The following is a 17,322-nucleotide window of genomic DNA, read 5'->3' as shown; positions in this document are numbered from 1 at the left end:
CTAACCCTAACCCTCAACCTAGCCCTAGCCCTCACCCTCAGCCATACACTAACTCTATCCCTCACCTTCACCCACACTTTCACCCTAAACATCATCATAAACCTAATCCTCTCCCTAACCCTAACCCTCACCCTCAGACTAACCTTAACGCTAACCCTAACCCTAAACCTAACCCTAACCCTCAACCTCACCATAATACTAACGCTAATGCTAACCCTAACCCTCACACTCACACTCACCCTAATCCTAAACCTAACCGTCACCCAAGCCAGAACCCTCAACTGGAACCTAACCCTAACCCTCACCCTCATCCTAACCCTAACCCTCATCCTAACCCTAACCCTACCCCTCACCCTAACCCTCACACTAACCCTAACACTAAACCTCACACTAAACCGAACTCTCACCCTAAGCCTAACCCTAGCCCTCACCATAAACCTCACCCTCACCCTCACCCTCACCCTCAGCCTAACCAAAACGCTAAAACTAGTCCTAAACCTAACCCTCATATTAAGCCTACCCTTCACCCTCACCGTAGCACTCACCCTAAGCGTCAGCCTAAAACTAACCCTCACCCTCAGCCTCACCCTCAGCCTAACCCTCACCCTAACCCTAATCCTAACCCTAACCCTAAACCTCATCCACACCCTAACCCTCACCCTCACCCTCACCCGAAACATAACCCTAACACTAACCCTCACCCTAACCCTAAACCTAACCCTCACCCTAACACTAACCCTCACACGCACCCTCAACCTAACACTCACCCTCACCCTAGCACTCACTCTAACTCTAAGCCTAACCCTCACCCTAACCATAAACCTCATCTCACCATCACCCTAATCATCCGCCTGACCCTAACCCTAACCCTAACCGTAACCCTCACCCGAACCCTAACACAAGCCCTAACCCAGTCCCTAAACCTCACCCTCACCCCAACCCTAACCCTCACTCTCATCCAAATCGTCACCTCACCCTAACCCTCACCATCACCCTAACCCTCACCCACACCCTAAACCTGTCCCTCACCCTCAGCCTAACCCTAACCCTAAACCTAATCATAAACCTAACCCGCATCCCCACCCTCACCCTAAACCTAAACCTAACCCTACGCCTCAGCCTAACCATCACCCTAACCCTAACCCAAACCCTAACCATCACCCTTACCCTGAACCTAACCCTAACCCTAAACCTAACCCTAACACTCATCCTTATCCTAATCCTCATCCTAACCTAAACCCTAACAATAAACCTAAGCCTCACCCTAACCCTAACCCTAAACCTAAACCTTACCCTCATCCTAACCCTTACCCTTACCCTAACCCTAACCCTAACCCTCACATCAACCCTAACCCTCACACTAACCATAACCCTACCCCTCACACTAAACCTCACCCTAACCCTAACCCTAACCCTCACCCTTACCCTAACCCTAACACTAACCCTAACCCTGACCCTAACCCTCACCCTATCCCTTACCCACAACCTAACGTTCATCCTCTCCCAAACTCTCACCCTCACCCTAACCCTCACCCTGACGGGAAACATCACCCTAAACCTAACCCTCACCCCAACCCTTACCCTCACCATAACCCTAACAATAACCCTAACCCTAACCCTCACACAAACCCCAAAACTCACACTAACCCTAACCTAAACCTTACCCTCACCCTAACCCTAACCCTAATAGGAACCTTCACACCAACCCTAACCCTCATCCGAACCCTACCCTACACCTCAACCTAACCCTCACCCTAACGCTAAACCTAACCCTAACCCTCACACTAACCATAAAGCTCACCCTAACCTTAAACCTACCACTCACCCTCATCCTACCACTAGCCTTAACCCTCACACTAACCCTAACCCTAACCCTAACCCTCACCCTAACCTTAAAAATATCCCTCAACCTAACCCTCACCCTAACCCTAAACCTAACCCTACCCCTCACAATAACCCTAACCCTCACCCTATCCCTAACCCTAGCCCTCACCCTAACCCTCACCCTAACCCTCACCCTAACACTAACTCTAACCCTAATCCTCACCCTCACCCTAACCCTCAACCTAAACCTATACCTCACCCTAACCCTAACCCTAAACACTACAGTAACCCTAACCCCAACCCTACCCATAAACCTAATTCTAACCCTCACCCTTACCCTAGTCCTAACCCTTACCCTCACCCTCACCCTAACCCTAACCCTATCATTCACCCTCAGCCTAACCCTAATCCTAACCCTAACCATAACCCTACCCCTCATCCTCACCCTACACCTAACCCTAACCCTCACCTTCAGCCTAACCCTAACCATAACACTAATCCTAAACCTACACCTCACCCTCACCCTACCCCTAACCCTAAATCTCACCCTAACCCTCACAATAACCCCAACCCTCACCCTAACCCTAAAAATACCCCTCACCCTAACCCTAAACCTAATCCTAACCCTCACAATAACCCTAATACTCACCCTAACCCTTACCCTACACCAAACCCTAACCCTCACCCTAACGCTCACCCTAACTGTAACGCTAACTCTAACCCTCACAGTAACCCTAACCCTCAACCTAACCCTAGCCCTCACCCTCACCCAAACCCTTCCCCTAACCCTCACCTTAACACTCACTCTCACCCTAAACATCACCATAAGCCTAATCCTCTACCTAACCCTAACCCTCACCCTCACCCTCACCCTAAACCTAACCCTAACCCTAACCCTCACCCTCAGCCTAAACCTAACCCTAACCCTAACCCTAAACCTAACCCTAACCCTCAACCTCACCCTCACACTAACCCTAAAGCTAACCCTAACCCTCACACTCACACTCACCCTAACCCTAAAACTAAACCTCACCCAAGCCTTAACCCTCACCTGGAACCTAACCCTAACCCTCACCCTCATCCTAAACCTAACCCTCATCCTTACCGTAACCCTACCCCTCACCCTAACCCTAACACTAAACCTCACACTAAACCGAGCCCTCACTCTAAACCTAACCGTAGGCCTCACCCTAACCCTCAATCTAACCCTCATCCTAACCCTCACACTCACCCTAAACCTCAGCCTAACCATAACACTAACACTAGTCCTAACTCTACCCCTCACATTCAGCCTACCCCTCACACTCACCCTAGCACTCAGCCTAAGCCTCACCGAAAAAATGACCCTCACCCTCATCCTCACCCTCAGCCTAACCCTCACCCTAACCCTAATCCTAACCCTAACCCTCAACCTCACCCTAACACTCACCATCACCCAAACCCTCACGGTAACCCTAAATCTCATCCACACCCTAACCCTCACCCTCACCCTCACCCGAAACATAACCCTAACACTAACCCTCACCCTAACCCTAAACCTAACCCTCACCCTAACACTATCCCTCACATGCACCCTCAACCTAACACTCACCCTCACCCTAGCACTCACCCTAACTCAAAGCCTAACCCTCACCCTAACCCTAACCCTCACCCTAACCCTAACACTAAACCTCACACTAAACCGAGCCCTCACTCTAAACCTAACCATAGGCCTCACCCTAACCCTCAATCTAACCCTCATCCTAACCCTCACACTCACCCTAATCCTCAGCCTAACCCTAACCCTAACACTAGCCATAACCCTCACCCTAACGCTAACACAAGCCCTACCCCTGTCCCTAAACCTCACCCTCACTGTAACCCTAACCCTCCCCCTCATCCTAAGAATCACCTCACGGTAACCCTCAACATCACCCTAACCCTCACCCACACCCTAAACCTGTCCCTCACCCTCAGCCTAACCCTAACCCTAACCCTAATCCTAAACCTAACCCTCATCCCCACCCTCACCCTAATCCTAAACCTAACCCTACACCTCAGCCTAACCATCACCCTAACCCTAACCCTAACCCTAACCCTCACCCTTAACCTAAAACTAACCCTAACACGCAACCTCACCCAAACCCTCACCCAACACTAACCCTCACCCACAATCTAACCCTCACCCTTACTCGAACCCTCAACCTCACCCTAACACTCACCCTCACCCTAAACATCCCCCAAACACTAACCCTCACCCTAACCCTCACCCTAACACTAACACTCACCCTCACGCCCACCTTCAGCCTAACCCTAACCCTATCCCTTATACTAACCCTAGCCCTCAACCTCACCCTCACCCTAAATTTAAACCTAACCCTAACCCTAAACTTCAAACTCACCCTCACCCTCACCATAACCCTAACCCTAACCCAAACTCTAACCCTAATCCTCAACCTAAACCTAACCCTCAATATCACACTAACCCTCACCCTAACCCTACCCCTCACCCAAACCCTAACCCTAACCCTTACCCTCACCCTAACCCTAACCCTAACCCTCAACCTCACCTCTCCCTCACCCTCAGCCTAACCCTAACCCCAACCCTTATCCTAACCCTAAACCTCAACCTCACTGTCACACTAAACTTAAAATTAAACCTAACCCAAACCTTCAACCTCACCCTCACCCTCACCCTAACCCTAACCCAAACTTTAAACCTAACCGTCACCCTAACCCTAACGCTCACCTTCACTCTAACCCTCAGCCTAACACTAGGCCTCACCCTAAACCTAACCCTCACCCTCACCACACCGTAACCCTAAACCTAACACTAAATCTAAACCTCACCGTAACCCTCACCCTAACCCAAACCCTAAATCTCACCCTCACCCTTACACTGACCTTCACCCTAACACTTTCTCTCATCCTAAACCGAATCCTAACCCTAACCCTCAGACTAACCCTAACCCTCACCCTAAACCTAACCCTCACCCTCACCCTAACCCTACCCCTCTCCCTATCCGTCTCTGTAACCCTAACCCTAACACTAACCCTAACCCTAACATTACCCCTAACCCTCACCCTCACCCCCACCCTCACCCTCACCCTAACCCTAACCATCACAGTAATCCTCACCCATACCCTAACCCTCACCCTCTCTTGAGCCCTCACCCTCACCTAACACTCACCCTCACGCTAAACATCACCCTAACCCTTACTCACACCCTTAACCTACCCTTAACACTCATCCTTACCGTAACCCTCATCCTAACCTTAACACTAAGCCTAAACCTAATCCGCACCCTAACCCTCACCCTAACCTTAACCCTAATCCTAAACCTAAACCTCACCCTCATCCTAACCCTTACCCTTACCCTAACCCTAACCCTAACCCTCACATCAACCCTAACCCTCACCCTAACCCTAACCCAAGCCCTCACACTAAACCTCACCCTAACCCTAACCCTAACCCTCACATTAACCCTAACACTCACCCTAAACCTACCCTTACCCCTCACCCTCAGCCTAACCCTAACCCTAACCCTCACCCTAAACCTAACCCTCACCCGAACCCTCAACCTCAGCCTAACGCTCACCCTACCCTACCACTCAACCTAACACTCACCCTAACGCTAACCATAACCCTCACCCACACCCTAACCCTAACCCTCACCCGAACCCTCATCCTCACCATAAAGCTCACCCTCACCCTAACTCTCACCCTCACCTTAGCCCTCAACCTAACCCTAACGCTATCCTTAACCCCCATCCTAGTCCTAACCCTAACCCTACCCCTCACACTAACCCTAACCCTAACCATACCCTCTCTCTAACCCTCAGCCTAACCCTAACCCTAACTCTAAACATTGCCCTATCCCTAACCCTAACACTCAACCTCACCCTAAATCTAACCCTGACCCTAACCATAACAATACCCCTCACCCTACCACTCGCTCTCACCCTAACCATAACCCTCACAATAACCCTATCCTTCACCCTAAACCTAACCCTACCACTCACCCTAAGCTTCAACCTAACCCTCACGCTAACGTTAACGCTAACCCTCACCCTCACCCTCACCCTAACCCTCAACCTAACCCTTTACCTTACCATAACCCTAAGCCTAACCCTCATAGTAACCCTAACCTAACCCTACCCCTAAACCTAACTCTAACCCTTACCCTCACCCTAATCCTCACCCTAACCCTAACCCTAACCCTCACCCTCAACCTCACCCTACCCCTACCCTTAACCCTCACCCTCATGCTCAGCCCAACCATAAACCTAACCCTAATCCTAAACCTAACCCTCACACTCACCCTCAGACTAACTCTCACCCTCACCCTAGCCCTCATGCTAACCCTAAACATAACCCTCCCGCCTCCCCCTCGGCCTAACCCTAATCCTAATCCTAACCCTAACCCTCAACCACACATTAATTCTTACCCTCACCCTAGCCCTCACCCGAAACCTAAACCTAACATTAACTCTCACCCTCACCCTCAGCCTAACCCTAAACCTAGCATTGATCCTAAGCTTAACCCTCACCCTCATGCTAACCATAACCCTATCCCTCACCCTAACACTAACCCTCACCCTCACCCTAACACTAAACTTAACCCTAAACCTAACCCTCACTCTTACCCTAACCCTAACACTAACCCTAACCTTCACCCAAACCCTCAGCCTAACCCTTACCCACAACATAACCTTCACCATCTCCCGAACACTCACCCTCACCCTAACCCTTACCCTCACCATAACCCTGAAAATAACCCTAAACCTAACCCTCACACAAACCCCAAAACTCACACTAACCCTAATCCTAAACCTTACCCTCACCCTAACCCTAACCCTAACCATAACTTTCACAACAACCCTAACCCTCATCCGAACCCTACCCTACCCCTCAACCTAACCCTCATCTTAACGCTAAAGCTAACTCTAACCCTCACATTAACACTAACGCTCACCCTAACCCTAAACCTACCCCTCACCGTCAGCCTACAACTAGCCCTAACCCTCACCATAACCCTAACCCTAAACCTAAACCTCACCCTAACCCTAAGAATACCCCTCACCCTAACCCTCACCCTAACGATAAACCTAACCCGAACCCTCAAAATAACCCTAACCCTCACCCTAACCCTAACACTAACACTCAGCCAAACCCTAACACTAAACCTAACCATTGCTCCAACCCTAAATCTAACCCTCACCGTCACCCTAACCCTCAAACTCACCTTAACCATAACAATACCCCTTACCCTACCCCTCACCCTCACCCTAACCCTAATCCTCACAATAACCCTAACCCTCACCCGAAACCTAAACCTACCCCTCACCCTAACTTTCAACCTAAAGCTCACCCTAACCCTAACGCTAACCCTAAACCTCACCCTCACCCTAACCCTCACCCAAACCCTTTACCTCACCCTAACCCTAACCCTAACCCTCACAGTAACCCTAACCCTCACCCTAAACCTAACACTACCCCTCACCCTAACCTTCATTCTAACCCTAATTCTAACCCTTACCCTCACCCTAGCTCTCACCCTAACCCTAATCCTAACCCTAACACTCACCTAACCCTCATTCTCACCGTAAACATCTTTGTAACCCTATTCCTCACCCTAACCCTAACCCTCACCCTCACCCTCAGCCTCACACTAACTCTCACGCTCACCCTCCTCCTCAGCCTAACCGTAAACATAACCTCCCCCTCATAACCCTCATAACCCTCCCCCTCAGCCTAAGCCTAACCCTAACCCTAATCCTAACCCTAACCCTCACACTCACACGAAATCTTACCCTCACCCTAGCCCTCACACTCAGCCTAACCCTAACCCTAAGATTGATCCTAAGCCTAACGCTCACCCTCACGCTAACCATAACCGTATCCCTCACCCTAACAATAACCATCACCCTCACACTAACCCTAAACTTAACCCTAACCCTAACCCTCACCCTAACCCTAAGCCTAACACTAACCCTATCTCTCACCCTTACCCTCACGCTAAACTTCACCCTAACCCTTACCCACACCCTAAACTTCACCCTCTCCCGAATCCTCACGCTCACCCTAACCTTCATCCTCACGCGAAACATCACCCTAACCCTAACTTTCACCCTAACCCTTACCCTCACCCTAACCCTAACAATAACCCTAAACCTAACCCAAACAAAAACCCCAAACCTCACACTAACCCTAAACCTAAACCTTACCCTCACCCTAAACCTAACCGTAAACCATACCTTCACACAAACACTAACCCTCACCCTAACCCTACCCTATCCCTCAACCTAACCCTCACCCTAACGCTAATCCTAACCCTAAACCTCACAACTAACCCTAACCCTCACCCTAACCCTAACCCTAACCCTCAACGTCAGCCTACCACTAGCCCTAACCCTCACCATAACCCTAACCCTAACCCTCACCCTAACCCTAAAAATACCCCTCACCCTAACCCTCACCCTAACCCTAAACCTAACCCTAACACTCACAATAAACCTAACCTTCACCCTAACCCTAACCCTACCCCTCACCCTAACCCTCACCCTAACCCTAACACTAAACCTCACACTAAACCTAACACTTACACTAACCTTAACCTTCACACCAACCCTAACCCTCATCCTAACCCTAACCTACCACTCAACCTAACACTCACCCTAAGGCAAAACCTAACCCTAACCCTCACACTAACCATAACCCTCACTCTACCCCTAACCCTACCCCTCACCCTCACACTACTACTAGCACTAACCCTCACCCTAACCCTAAACCTCACCGTAACCCTAAAAATACCCCTCACCCTAACCCTCAGCTTAACCCTAATGCTAACCCTAACACTCACCCTCACCCTAACCCTCAACCTAACCCTATACCTCACCCTAACCCTGACCCTAACCCTGACAGTAAATCTAACCCTTACCCTACACCTAAACCTAACTCTAACGCTCAAACTTACCCTAGCCCTAACCCTCATCCTCACCCTCACCCTAACCCAAACGCTATACCTAAACTTCACCCTCAGCCTAACCCTAACCCTAACACTATTCCTACCCCTCACCCTAATCCTACCCCTAACCCTAACCCTAACGCTAACCCTCACACTAACCCTAACCCTCACACTAACCCTAAAAATACCCCTCAAACTAACCCTCACCCTAACCCTAAACCTAACCCTAACCCTCAAAATAACCCTAATCCTCACCTTAACCCTAACCCTACACCTCATGCAAACCCTAACCCTAACCCTCACCCTAACCCTAACGCTAACCCTAAAACTCACCCTAACCCTAACCCTCAACCTAACCTTATACCTCACCCAAACCCTAAACCTAACCCTCACCCTAACCCTAACTCTCACCCTAAACATCACCGTAACCCTAATCCTCACCCTAACCCTAACTCTCACCCTCACCCTCACCCTAACCCTAACCCTAACCCTAACCCTAAACTTCTCCCTCAGCCTAACCCTAACCCTAACCCTAACCCTAAATCTAACCCTAACCCTCACACTCACACTCACCCTAAGCCTAAACCTAACCCTAACCCAAGTCCTAACCCTCACCTGGAACCTAACCCTAACGCTCACCCTCATCCTAACACTAACCCTCATCCTAACCCTAACCCTACCACTCACCCTAACCCTCACCCTAACCCTAAACCTAAACCTCACACTAAACCTAACCCTCACCCTAACCCTAACCGTAGCCTTCACCCTAACCCTCACCCTAACCCTCACCTTCACCATCACCCTCAACCTCAGCCTAACATAACCCTAACACTAATCCTAACCCTAACCCTCACCCTCAACATAACCATCAACTCACCCTAACCCTCACCATCAACCTAACCCTCACCCACACCCTAAACCCGTCCCTTACCCTCATCCTCACCCTCAGCCTAACCCTAAACCTCATTGCCACCCTCACTCTAAACCTAAACCTAACCCTACGCCTCACCCTAAATCTCACCCTAACCCAAACCCTAACACTAACCCTCACCCATACGCTAAACCTAACCCTAACACTCAACCTCACCCTAAACCTCACCCTAAACCTCACCCACACCCTAACCCTCACCCTCACCCGCACCCGCAAACTCACCCTAACTCTCACCCTCACCCTAAACATCACCCAAATCCTAACCCTCACCCTAACCCTCACCCTAACACTAACCCTCACCCTCACCCTCACCCTCAGCCTAACCCTAACCCTAATCCTTATCCTAACCCTAACCCCCAACCTCACCCTCACCCTAAACTTAAAACTAAACCTAACCAAAACTTTCAACATCACCCTCACCCTCACCTAAACCTAACCCTAACCCTAACCCTAAACCTCAACTTCACCCTAACCCTTACCCTTCCCCTAACCCTAACCCTCACACCAACCCTAACCCGCACCCTAACCCTAACCATACCCCTCTCACTAAAACTCACCCTAAATCTAAACCTAACCCTAACCCTCACATTAAACCTAACACTCACCCTAAACCTAACCTTACCCCTCACCCTCACTCTAACCCTTAACCTAACCCTAACGCTCACCCTAAACCTAACCATCACCAGATCCCTCACCCTCACCCTAAACCTCATCCTACCTTACCCCTCAACCGAACCCTAACCCTAACGCTAACCATAACCCTCACCCACACCCGAACCCTAACACTCACCCAAACCCTCACCATCACCCTAAAGCTCACCCTCACACTAACTCTCACCCTCATCCTAGCCCTCAACCTAACCCTAATCCTAACCTTACCCCTCACCCTAATCCTAAACCTAACAGTAACCCTCACACTAACCCTAACACTAACCCTCAGCCAAACCCTATCCCAAACCCTAACCATTGCCCTAAACCTAAACCTAAACCTCACCGTCACCCTAACCCTCACCCTAACCATAAAAATACTCCTCACCCTACCCCTCACCCTCACCCTAACCCTAACCCTCACAATAACCCTAACCCTCACACTAAACCTAACCCTACCCCTCAACCTAACCTTCAACCTAACGCTCACCCTAACCCTAACTCTAACCCTAACCCTCACCCTCACCCTAACCCTCAACCTAACCCTTTACCTCACCCTAACCCTAACCCTAACCCTAACACTCACCCTAAACCTAACCCTACCCCTCACCTTAACCTTCAACCTAACCCTCATCCTAACCCTAATTCTAATCCTTACCCTCACTCTAGCCCTCACCCTAACCCTAATCCTAATCCTAACCGTCACTTAACCCTCATTCTCACCCTAAACATCACTGTAACCCTATTCCTCACCCTAACCCTAACCCTCACCCTCACCCCCACCCTCACACTAACTCTCACCCTCACCCTCCTCCTCAGCCTAACCCTAAACATAACCCTCCCCCCTCACCCTCAGCCCAAGCCTAACCCTAACCCTAATCCTAACCCTAACCCTCACACTCACACGAAATCTTACCCTCACCCTAGCCCTCACACTCAGCCTAACCCTAACCCTAACATTGAACCTAAGCTTAACGCTCACCCTCACGCTAACCATAACCGTATCCCTCACCCTAACAATAACCATCACCCTCACACTAACCCTAAACTTAACCCTAAACCTAACCCTCATCCTAACCCTAAGCCTAACACTAACCCTAACTCTCACCCTTACCCTCACCCTAAACTTCACGCTAACCCTTACAGACACCCTAACCTTCACCCTCTACTGAACCCTCACCCTCACCCTAACACTCACCCTCACGCGAAACATCACCCTAACCCTAACTTTCACCCTAACCCTTACCCTCACCCTGACCCTAACAATAACCCTAAACCTAACCCAAACACAAACCCCAAACCTCACACTAACCCTAAACCTAAACCTTACCTTCCCCCTAAACCTAACCGTAAACCAAACCTTCACACAAACACTAACCCTCACCCTAACCCTACCCTATCCCTCAACCTAACCCTCACCCTAACGCTAAACATAACCCTAACCCTCACACTAACCCTAACCCTCACCCTAACCCTAACCCTACCCCTCAATGTCAGCCTACCACTAGCCCTAACCCTCACCCTAACCCTAAAAATACCCCTCACCCTAAGCCTCACCCTAACGCTAAACCTAACCCTAACACTCACAATAAACCTAACCTTCACCCTAACCCTAACCCTACCCCTCACCCTAACTCTCATCCTAACCCTAACACAAAACCTCACACTAAACCTAACACTTACCCTAACCCTAACCTTCACACCAACCATAACCCTCATCCTAACCCTAACCTACCACTCAACCTAACACTCACCCTAAAGCAAAACCTAACCCTAACCCTCACACTAATCATAACCCTCACCCTAACCCTAACCCTACTCCTCAACCCTCACGCTACTACTAGCACTAACCCTCCCCCTAACCCTAACCCTCACCCTAACCCTAAAAATACCCCTCACCCTAACACTCACCTTAACCCTAACGCTAACCCTAACCCTCACCCTCACCCTATCCCTCAACCTAACCCTATACCTCACCCTAACCCTGGCCTAACCCTGACAGTAAACCTAACCCTAACCCTAACCCTAAACCTAACTCTAACGCTCAACCTTACCCTAGCCCTAACCCTCACCCTAACCCTCAGCCTAATCCTAACCTAACCCTAATCCTAACCCTCACCCTCAACCTACCCCTAACCCTAACACTCAACCTAACCCTCACAATAACCCTAACCCTCACACTAACCCTAAAAATACCCCTCAACCTAAACCTCACCCTAAACCTAAACCTAACCCTAACCCTAACTCTCACCCTAAACATCACCGTAACCCTAATCCTCACCCTAACCCTAACTCTCACCCTCACCCTCACCCTAACCCTAACCCTAACCCTAAACTTCTCCCTCAGCCTAACCCTAACCCTAACCCTAACCTTAAACCTAATCCTAACCCTCACACTCACACTCACCCTAAGCCTAACCCTAACCCTCACCCTAGCCCTAAACCTAACCCTAACACTCACAATAAACATAATCCTCAACCTAACCCTAATCCTACCCCTCAGCCTATTCCTCACCCTAACCCTAACACTAAGCCAAACCCTAACGCTAACAGTAATGCTAAAACTAACCCTACCCCTAAACCTAACTCTAACCTTCATCCTTACCATAGCCCTAACCCACACCCTCACCATCACCCTCACCCTAAACCTAAACCTCACCCTCAACCTAACCCTAACCCTAACCCTAACCCTAACCCTACCCCTCACCCTCTCCCTACCCCTAACCTAAACCTAACCCTGACCCTCAAAATAAGCCTAAACCTCACCCTAACCCTAAAAATACCCCTCACCCTAATCCTCACCCTATCCCTAAACCAAACCCTAAACCTCACAATAACCCTAATCCTCACCCTAAACCTAACCCTGCCCCTCATCCTAACCCTGACTCTAACCCTTACCCTAACCCTAACGCTAACCATAACCCTCACCCTAAACCTAACCCTTAACCTAAACCTAGCCCTCACCCTAACACTAACCCTAACCCTTACGCTAACACTCAGTCTCACTTTAAATATCACCGTAACCCTAATCCTCACCCTAACCCTAACCCTTACCCTCACCCTCACCCTAACCCTAACCCTAATCTTAACCCTCACCCTCAGCCTAAACCTAACCCGAACCCTAACACTAAACCTAACTCTAACCCTCAACCTCACCCTCAAAATTACCCTAAGGCTAACCCTAAGCCTCACACTCACACTGACACTAAACCTAACCCTCACCCAAGCCCTAAACTTCACCTGGAACCTAAGCCTAATCCTCACTCTCACACTAACCCTAACCCTCACCCTAACCCTAACCCTACCCCTTACCCTAACCCTCACCCTAACCCTAACACTAAACCTCAAACTAAAACTAACCCTTACCCTCACCCTAACCTTCACACCAATCCTAACCCTCACCCTAACCCTAACCTACACCTCAACCTAACCCTCACCCTAACGCAAAACCTAACACTAACCCTCACACTAACCATAACCCTCACCCTAACTCTAACACTACCCCTCACCCTCACGCTACCACTAGCCCTAACCTTCACCCTAACCCTAACCCTAACGCTAACCCTCACCCTAACCCTAAAAATACCACTCACCCTAACGCTCACCTTAACTCTAACGCTAACCGTAAACCTCACCCTCACCCTAACCCTCAACCTAACCCTATACCTCACCCTAACCCTATCCCTAACTCTGACAGTAAACCTAACCCTAACCCTACCCCTAAACCTAACTCTAACCCTAAACCTTACCCTAGCCCTAACCGTCACCCTCACCCTCACCCTAACCCTAACGCTATACCTAAACCTCACCCTCAGCCTAACCCTAACCCCAACCCTAACCCTAATCCTACCCCTCACCCTCATCCTGCCCCTAACCCTAAACATAAAACTATCCCTCAAACTAACCCTAACACTCACACTAACCCTAAAAATACTCCTCACCCTAACCCTCTCCCTAACCCTAACCCTAACCCTAACCCTCAGAAGAACCCTAATCCTCACCCTAACCCTAGCCCTACACCTCATGCAAACCCTCACCCTAACACTCACCCTAAACCTAACCCTCAACCTCACCTTATACCTCACCCTAACCCTAACCCTAACCCTCACCCTAACCATCACTCTCACCCTAAAAATCACCGTAACCCTAATCCTCACTCTAAACCTAACCCTCACCCTCACCCTCACCCTAACCCTAAACCTAACCCTAAACATCTCCCTCAGACTAACCCTAAACCTAATCCTACCCATAACCCTAACCCTAACCCTAACCCTCACACTCACATTCACCCTAACCCTAAACCTAACCCTCACCCAAGTCCTAACCCTCACCTGGAACCTAATCCTCACACTCACCCTCATCCTAACCCTACCACTCATCCTAACACTAAACCTCACACTAAACCTAACCCTCACCCTAATCCTAACCCTAGCCCTCATCCTAACCCTCACTCTAACACTCATCCTCACGCTAAACATCACCCTAACCCTAACTCTCACCCTAAGCCTAACCCTAACACTCACCCTTACCCTAACCCTCATCCTAACCTTAACCCTTACCCTAAACCTAACCCACACCCTAACCCTCACCCTATCCCTAAGCCTAACCCTAACACCCACACTTAACATAACCCTTACCCTTAACCTAACCCTAGCCCTAACCCTCACACCAACCCTAACCCTCACTCTAACCCTAACCCTACCCCTCACACTAAAACTCATCCTAACCCTAACACTAACCCTAACCCTCACATTAACCTTAACACTGACCCTAAACCTAACCTTACCCCTCAAGCTCACCCTAACACTAACCCTAACCCTAACACTCACCCTAAACCTAACCCTCACCAGATAACTCACCCTCACCCTAAACCTCACCCTACCCTACCCCTCCACCTAATCCTCACCCTAACGCTAACCGTAACCCTCACCCACACCCGAACCCTAACACTCATCCTCACCCTCACCCTCACCCTAAAGCGCCCCCTCACCCGAACTCTCACCCTCAGCCTAGTCAACCTAATTCTAACGCTAACCCTAACCCTCACCCTAACCCTACCCTAACCGTAACCCTCACATTAACCCTAAACCTTAACCCTCAGCCAAACCCTAACCCTAACCCTAACCAATGCCCTAACCCTAAACCTAACCCTCACCATCACCCTAACCCTTAAACTCACCCTACCCATAACAATACCCCTCACCCTACCCCTCACCCTCACCCTAACCCTAACCCTCACAATAATCCTAACCCTCATCCTAAATCTAACACTACCCCTCACCCTAACCTTCAACCTAACCCTCACCCTAACCCTAACGCTAACCCTAACCCTCACCCTCCCTCTCACCCTAACCCTCAACCGAACCCTTTACCTCACCCTAAGCCTAACCCTACCCCTAACCCTCACATTAACCCTAACCCTCACGCTAAACCTAAGCCTACCTCTCACCCTAACCTTCAACTTAACCGTCACCCTAACCCTAACTCTAACCCTAACCCTCACCCTAACCCTCACTCTCATCCTAACCTTCACTATAACCCTAATTCTCACCCTAGCCTAACCTTCAACCTCACCCTCACCCTAACCCTAACCCTAACACTCACCGTCCTCCTAAGCCTAACCCTAAACCTAACCCTAATCTTAAACCTAACCCTCACCCTCACACTAACTCTCACCCTCACCCTAACCCTCACGCTAACCCTAAACTTAACCCTCCCCCCTTAACCTCAGCCTAAACCTAACCCTAACTCTAATCCTAACCCTAACCCTCATCCTCACGCTAACACTTACCCTCACCCTAGCCCTCACACTAACCCTAAACCTAACCCTACCCCTCACCTTCACCCTCACCCTCAGCCTAACCCTAAACCTAGCATTGATCCTAAGCCTAACCCTCACCCTCATGCTAACCCTAACCTTATACCTCACCCTAACCCTAACCCTCACCCTCACCATAACCCTAAACTTAACCTTAACCCTAACCCTCAACCAAACTCTAACCCTAACACTAACCCTAATCCTCACACTAACCCTAACCCTAACCCTTGCCCAAACCCAAGCCTTCACCCTCTCCCGAACCCTCACCCTCACCCTAACCCTCACCCTCTCGCAAAACATCGCCCTAACCCTAACCCTCACTCTAACACTTACCTTGACCCTAACCTTTACAATAACCCTAACCCTAACCCTCACACAAACCCCAAACCTCAGAGTAACCCTAACCCTAAAGCTAACCCTCACCCTAAACCTCACCCTAACCCTAAACCTCACACTAAACCTAACAATTACACTAACCCTAACCTTCACACCAACCCTAACCCTCATCCTAACCCTAACCTACCACTCAACCTAACACTCACCCTAACGCAAAATCTAACCCTAACCCTCACACTAACCATAACCCTCACCCTAACCCTCACCCTACCCCACACCCTCTCACTACCACTAGCCCTAACCTTCACCCTATCCTTAACCCTAACCCTAAAAATACACCTCACCCTAACCCTCACCTTAACCCTAACGCTAACCCTAACCCTCACCCTCACCCTAACCCTCAAACTAACCCTATACCTCACCCTAACCCTAACCCTAACCCTGACAGTAAACCTAACACTGACCCTACCCCTAAACCTAACTCTAAGAATCAACCTTACCTTAGCCCTAAACCTCACCCTCACTCTCACCCTAACCCTAACGCTATACCTAAACCTCACCCTCAGCCTAACCCTAACCATTACCCTAACCCTAATCCTACCCCTCACCCTCATCCTACCCCTAACCCTAAACCTAACCCTATCCCTCACAATAACCCTAACCCTCACACTAACCCTAAAAAGACCCCTCACCCTAACCCTCTCCCTAACCCTCTCCCTAACCCTAACGCTCACAATACCTAATCCTCACCCTAACCCTAACCCTACACCTCATGCAAAACCTCACCCTAACCATCACCCTAACCCTAACACTAACCC

Source organism: Dipodomys merriami, unplaced genomic scaffold (assembly GCF_024711535.1).
Source record: "Dipodomys merriami isolate MVZ:Mamm:240054 unplaced genomic scaffold, mDipMer1.0.p SCAF_22, whole genome shotgun sequence".
NCBI classification, from domain to species: Eukaryota; Metazoa; Chordata; class Mammalia; order Rodentia; family Heteromyidae; genus Dipodomys; species Dipodomys merriami.
This window is presented reverse-complemented; position numbering follows the sequence as displayed.